Source organism: Zea mays, chromosome 2, assembly GCF_902167145.1.
Source record: "Zea mays cultivar B73 chromosome 2, Zm-B73-REFERENCE-NAM-5.0, whole genome shotgun sequence".
Lineage (NCBI taxonomy): Eukaryota > Viridiplantae > Streptophyta > Magnoliopsida > Poales > Poaceae > Zea > Zea mays.
In genome coordinates, this window is record NC_050097.1 from 59425488 (window position 1) to 59432818 (window position 7331).

At 47.5% G+C, this 7331-nt stretch overlaps 1 pseudogene across 1 annotated transcript; it reads right to left on the bottom strand.

The window, feature by feature from the left end:
• Positions 1–4505: 4505 nt before the first annotated feature.
• On the bottom strand, positions 4506–7074 carry LOC100382922 (uncharacterized; annotated as a pseudogene). Its single transcript, NR_169032.1, has 4 exons — positions 6841–7074; positions 6193–6251; positions 5093–5196; positions 4506–5010 (listed from the first exon to the last, which is right to left on the bottom strand). The product of NR_169032.1 is annotated as an uncharacterized protein (transcript).
• Between the last annotated feature and the right edge of the window lie 257 nt (positions 7075–7331).

The following is a 7331-nucleotide window of genomic DNA, read 5'->3' on the forward strand; positions in this document are numbered from 1 at the left end:
GGCTGTAGGGATGGCAATCGGGCGGGTAGAACGCGGATATATGTTTCGCGTATCCATACCCGCGAGGTAAAACCCAATCCATACTCATACCCATTTACGCTTGTGGGTACGGATCTATATCCGTACCCGTACCCGCCGGGTATCCGTTATCCAACGGATATCCGTTACCCGCCCGCCCACTAAAATTACAGCAACATTTCAGCAGCATTCTAACAGAAATTTATCACAATTTAACATTCCAACAACATCAAATAATAATTTTCGTTGGAAGTTGACATCACAATCTGCACAAACAAAATCCATTTATCCATACAAGTAATTTTTTCAAATCCCTACCAGCAATATGTCTAAAACTCCAAATCTAAACACAAATTTATCCAAGCCAGTTTAATTTACCAGAGAAGACGACTAGACGAGTGATCGGCGCCCCACTGGCCACTCAGGTGCTCGGGGCACGGCGCGTCGGCGCACCGCTGGCCGCTCGGTGCAGGTGCTCCACTCTCCGCTCAGCTCGGCGCGACGGTGCCCGGCGCCCCGCTCGGCCGGCCTGGAGGGCGACAGCTGCTCGTGTTGGTTTGGCGGCTAGGGTTTAGAACTGCGAGGACAAGACACAAGAGAGTTAGAGACCGAGACCGAGAGAGCGCTGGGTGCATGGGATGATCGGACGGACCAGGTGGCCATCTGGGACTGGGAGCCTGCTGCCGCCACCGGGGACCTGGGCGGCTGGGAGCCTGGCCGTCTGGGCTGGGACTCTGGGAGGCACCGAGGTAGGACGCAGGAGTGAAGGACCGTGCGACCACAGGACTACAGGAGGCTGGGGCTGGGGAGCTGCCGAGCTGGGCCGTTGGGGGGGGGCTAGCCGCTGGGGGCTGGGCTGTTGGGGCCTGGCGCTGGCATTGGAAGTCTGGAATCTAGGATGCGGAATCTAGGATGCGGCCATGTCTGGGTCCACATGTCATATTCACATGTCATATGCACATCGGGTGACGGATATAGATAGCAGATATCCATACCTGCAAAGTTATTACCCGTGGATACCGTATCCATACCCATACTCAACGGATAAATAACCGCGGTTATTTACCCATATCCGTACCCACTGCCATCCCTAAGTGGCTGGCTCCTTGAGCTGGGAGGCTGGCGACTGACACTACTCACTCTAGGGTTTGACGTGGGGCGGATGGAGCCTGGAGCAGGCTGGCGTGACTTGGGCCGCCGCAGGCCAAAGCCTGGGCACGTACCCGGGCCTCCGCCACTTCTATATTTGATAAGAAAATGTATGTACATAAGTATTCAGGCTCCATACATAAGTATTCAGTCTCCGTGTGATTGGTTGGTTGACCAACCATAACCAGGTCCGTCGTATGCGTTGACTGCGCATAAGCACGTGATTGGTTACCTGTAGTGCACCGACGCGGTCTGCACGTGCATGTGCAACAAAAGCACTTTTTTCACCATTTACCTGCATACGCGTAGACGGAACCGACGATGATCTCTACCGGGCCAGGCGGGCGTGAGCCGGACGCAGCTGCCGCACGCAACCAATCATGTGGAGATTTCAAGAATCATGTGTATTACATTGTATTTAATGTGTTGCACTACAGGAAACACATAAATTTTCGTGGGCTGGAATATTTTCGTCGGCCTCAGTGGCCGATGAAAATAGAGGTTATTTTTGTGGGCCGCTAATATGTACGTCGGCCGGCCGACGACAATACGACACTTATTTTCGTCGGCCCCTGAGGCCGACGAAAATAACAGTTATTTTCGTGGGCCGCTATATTTACGTCGGCCGGCCCACGAAAATAACTGCTATTTTCGTCGGCCTAAATCAGGCCGACGAAAATACAACGACCCTAATCCCGCGGACACGCTCGATTCGATTCTGTTTTGCCCAAACTCATCGTCGCTCGCCGCAGCCCGCCGTCCGCCGCCCTCGCCGCGCCTGCTCCTCACCCCTCCCCTCGCCGCGGCAGCCTGTCGTCCGCCGCCCTCGCCGCGCCTGCTCCTCACCCCTCCCCTCGCCGCGGCAGCCTGCCGTCCGCCGCCCTCGCCACGCCCGCTCCTCGGGCACGCCTGCCCATTCACCGCCCCTCGCTGCGGCAGCCCGTCGTCCGCTCCTCACCGGCTCGCGCGCCGCGGAGCACGCCCGCCCGTTCGCCGCCCCTCGCCACGGGCAGCCCGCCGTCAGCCGCCCTCGCCGTGCCCGCTCCTCACCGGCTCACCGCGGGCCCGCCCGTTCGCCGCCCCTCGCCGCGCCCGCTCCTCACCGGCTCACCGCGGGCACACCCGCCGTCCGCCGCGCTTGCTCTTCATCGCCGCGTGCCGCACGCCCGTGCCCGCTCCTCACCGCCGCACGCCCGCCGTCCACCGCCCCTTGCCGCGCTCGCTCCTCACCGCTCCATCGAATTCGAACTCGCCCAGGCTCCGGACACGCGCCGTCGACGTCCTCCCACGTCCGCTCCGGTATGGTCGCCTTGTGATTAAGATTTGAGTTAACTTGTCGAGTTATTTTTTAATGTTTAGAGTTTAGTTTTAATCGTTAACCGTAGCGAACCGTATGCGTCACCCGTTCGGGAACGACGAACGTCACATTGGCTTGTGAGGTTCGCCGTTCCGGAATTGTCCACGTATTTTGGACAGCCTGAGAGTGTAGGTCGATGCTTGTGATTTATGACATGTGCCTTACGATTGACGCGGAATTTCGGTTGTGTAACCCTGTTGTTCTCCAACACACCATGTTCAGGCGTGTGCTTGGAGAGCAGCGGGGTTATGCTACCAAAATTTCGCGGCAATCGTAGGGTACACGTCACAAATCACAAGCATCGGCTTACACTCTTGGGGTGGGTTTAGGGCCTTTACCTAATAGGGAGTTCACCTAAGCCACGGACGATCGTTGATGTTCTTTGTCTTTCGTTTAGACTTTGAAATGGACGGTGATCGGAGGGTGATGTATGACGGGTGGAGAAAGGATGGGGCACATTCAAATGAATGGATGGTTGTAACAAAGGCTTTTATTGAGCACGCTTTCAAAGATGCAACTGGTCGTCTAGTGAAGTGTCCTTGCAATCGTTGCGAGAACAAGTGGCCTTAGAAGAAGGAAGAAATGGAGAAACACCTTTGCAAAAGTGGGTTTATGCCGAAATACCTTGTATGGTACCGGCATGGAGAGTCTATTAGACACGTTGATGCGGAGGTGGAACTTGATGACGATCATGATAGGATGGACGACATGTTGCATGATCTTGGTAGGGAGGTTGAAATGGACGCTGAGGAGCCGAGGCAGCTTCCACGCGATGCTCAGGAATTCTTCTGGCTACTCGTCGTGGGAGAAGAGAGACTGCACAAGCACACTCAGATGTCAGTTCTTGGGACTCTCACAAGACTAATGGTGATAAAGTCGAAGCACAACATTTCAAACAGTGCTTACAACGACATCGTCCAACTGATGGGCGAGGTTCTCCCAGAGAATCATAAGTTGCCAAAGAATATGTACTTCGCAAAGAAGATGTTGGCTGGTCTTGGGATGACATATGAGAAGATCGACGTGTGTCCCAACAGTTGCATGATATTCTTTGAGGAGGATGACAAGTTGGACCGTTGTAAGCATTGCGAAGCTTCTAAATGTGTCGAGGTGACAAATGATGAGGGTGAATTGGTAGTTATGAAGGTCGCAGCTAAGCAACTTCGTCGGTTGCCCATCATTCCTCGGCTTTCAAGGTTGTTCCTCAACAAGGAAATAACTCTGCATATGACGTGGCCAAAGAATGGTGTATGTCTCGTCACTGATCCAGACATAATGGTCCATCCGTCGGACGGTGATGCGTGGAAGGCATTTGACGACTTTGATCCCGAATTTGCAAACGACCCTAGGAGTGTACGGCTTGGTCTATCGACGGACGGATTCACACCTTTCAATACACTACAACTTTCTATGCCTTCTGTGACATTAACATTATGTCACAAACAATGGTATTTTTGTCATACCTTAAATGTTGGTGACGTCATTGTGACGAAAAGTACATTGTCACAGAAGGTGCGTGTTAAATGGAGTACTATGACGAATAACAAAAAAATGTCATAACAGTTTATGACGCAGACTACAAACGTCACTAATTCTATGACACTCGAATTCATCACTAATTATGTCTAAATACGTCACAATCCATGTAGTTGTGCCTTGCCACGTGGCTAATTGCGTGGCGAGATGACATGGCAGTTGATGTGGCAAGTGATGTGGCAAAAATGTTGTGACGAATTCATTCGTCACAGATGTTATGACGTGGCATGCCACATGGCAGATGATGTGGCAAAATGGTGTGACAAAAATGTCATAAATATCGATGAGGTGGCAGCTGACGTGGTAGTATATTTATGACGGATTTTTCATCATAAGGCGCGCTGAATTCACGTCGTCATGGAATATTATGAAATGACATGCTAATAACCAAACCATTGCACTATTTAGTTCAACATTCACACAATTCATCCAAGAGATAAATTTATAACTTCAAACCATACGATTATAGTTCATGTAACTTAAAATCCAAAGGAAATCCTATAACTTCAACTCAAAGTATGAAAGTTTAAACATATTCCAAATTTATAAAACATGAATCTAGAACTAATATAACATTATACTATAACAGACTTAAGATGGGGGCGCTTGGCTTCGATTGAAGCTCAACGGCTGATAGAGGAGACTATTATTTTCTTCCCTCGATCTCTTCATATTGTCCATGGTCTCCTTTGAGGCCTGTGCCTGAGCCTTTAAGGTTTCTACTTCTTCCTGAAGTCCATCTTTTTCTAGCCTCTCAGACTCCAATTGATTATGAAGTTCTTGCACCTTTGCAGAAACAATTGTTGTGGAGCTTTTCTTGGAGTTATCTTGCAGACCAACATTATGTAGAAACAAATTGGAGCCCCTAGCACTTCAGAAACAACTTCCATAGGAGACTTCTGCTATTCTCCATCCTCAACTGGTGTTGTCACCATTGCTTCCATGTCAACCTATTATAAATATTATTTGTTAGTATAACATAGTCGTAGTTGTAAGTTTTCAGAACAAACATAAAAGCAAACGAGTACTCACAATTGCTTTCTTTACATTTTCAGAAAAACCTTTCTTCTTGCTGCAATGCATGTTCTTGAAAAGATTTATTGCACTCGGTTCAGCATCCTTATATTTCTTTGTTTCTTAAGTGAGAAAATGAATCTAGTGAGAATAGCGACCTTGACACATAATGTACAAGGCAGATTTATAAATTTCAATATGACATACATTGAAGATTGAACATTTGTTAAAAGATTTACAATACATTTTAGATATGGACAGTACTAAATCAGTTGAATGAAATAATAAATCTAGTAGATATGAGCAGTGCTAATTCATCATCTAAAAAGATAAAAGACAGTGATGACAGCATGCTGTTGAATGGCAGCAGGCTGTTGCTTTCTCTGCGGCTGGGAACATGGTTCTAAACCTAAATGCACAGAAAGTCAGAAACACTACAAAGTGAAATATTTGCCTTCTACATGATATATTTGAAAACATTAACTTCACAAAGTTTGACCGTATAAATCTTAACATTTGAACAAAAACCTATACCATATCATTTTCAAATTGCCTTTGCATATTTTAATGAATGGACAAGGTACCTGTACTTAAGTAGTGCTGCTAATTTGGTATGGTACCTAGTTTGTATTGGTTGAGAAAAATTAAAATATGAGACTTTTGTTTTAACTTCGGGTAAACATTGATTGTCCATAAATCAAAAGCAGTTTACTACGTCGGATAACCATGTAGCACTCAGACAACGATAGAAACAAATAAGAGAACAACAGGTTTAGACTGTAATCCAAATCCTAAACCTAAAGTGCGAACCCAACGCAAGGTTTAAATTGAATAGCATGAGTTATTGCCAGATCGATGAGCTACAGATCTCAATGCGTTGATGGAAAGTGGCGGAGCCAGGATTCGCTGAAGACTTGGGCCAACTTCTTATAAAATTGTGACAAAAAGATATAGTTCAGAAGTTATAAGACAACATAATATAAATATAAATAGCATACGAATAACGTCATTGCAACAATATCTTTATTTCTTTCAAGAATTATTTTAAGTCCAGGATAGAACCTACTGTAATAATGAAAAAGTATATATTAAATACTAGAAACTGGTTACAGACTTACAATTATCCTAAGACACTCCAATCTTTGGATGCATCAATCTCTACTGGCATCCTACCATCCTGTTAATAAACCAGAAAATAAGTAGAAATAAACATTGAAACGCTGGAAGAGTAACAAAACTAGAGGCCATTTTATCTGCTATGTATAACGAAAGACGTGATACATGAATTGTACTCCAAACCTATCAAATGAGCATAAGAGACTGCTAGCAATCGTGTGGGGCATCCACTGTGTGTAATAAAACTCCCATTAACATTTTTTCAACAGAAGGATTAACAAGTGCTTGAACATTTATATCAATTACTTCGCCATTTTCTTTCCTTTGCTGATTACTAGATATTTTCTCTAATGTTCCATCACATGACCATTCTAAAGCCCTTCTATAACCTACAAATCAGCTAATTCACTTTATCCTTTATCACCTATCTCCACGAACCTTTAACCACCCACCTAACTGAAGCAAAAAATAGAATTTACCTACTATAGAACCGATTGTTCGTTATCGTTCAGCAAGGCCAACAAAGGAACCAATGGAACGATTTCAAGGAACGGAAAGGAAGTCACACAGATTGTCCCGGACATCTACTGTCTGCCGGAGCAAATTCAGAATGGAGAAAACAAGAAACGTCGAAAGCACACAGTACATACCACTATACGCTTGGTCGTCGTGTGCCTGGCTGCTACGCACAGGACGTCGGGCGCTGCGTGCCGGTGCTAACAGCCAGACGGGCGATGTGCAGCGGTGGCCGATAGGCGGTCTGCCAACTGGCGGTGGCGGCGGGCAGGGGAGGGGAGAGGAGCAGGACCTGAGACAATGGGCGTGACTACTTGAGGCCGACGTTGACGCTTGGGCTGGCACCACATGGCCCTAGAAGGACGACAGTTCAACCAAAAGACCAAAAACATTTAGAAGCAGTGGAGATTTATTTGGGCCATGGACCAACTGGCCCAGGGCCTGGTTCTGTCCTTCGGCTGAGCACGTGCAGCGACGCGATCGTTCTCTCCAGCAAACAAACACTGCCGCTTGGACCCTGCCTCATCAGTGTAGACGTTACTCGGATCTGCACACGCCTCTGTAGTCGACTGCGTGTCCAGTTGCTCACGCCAGCCTCGACAATTCCATCATCAGGTGGCAATTC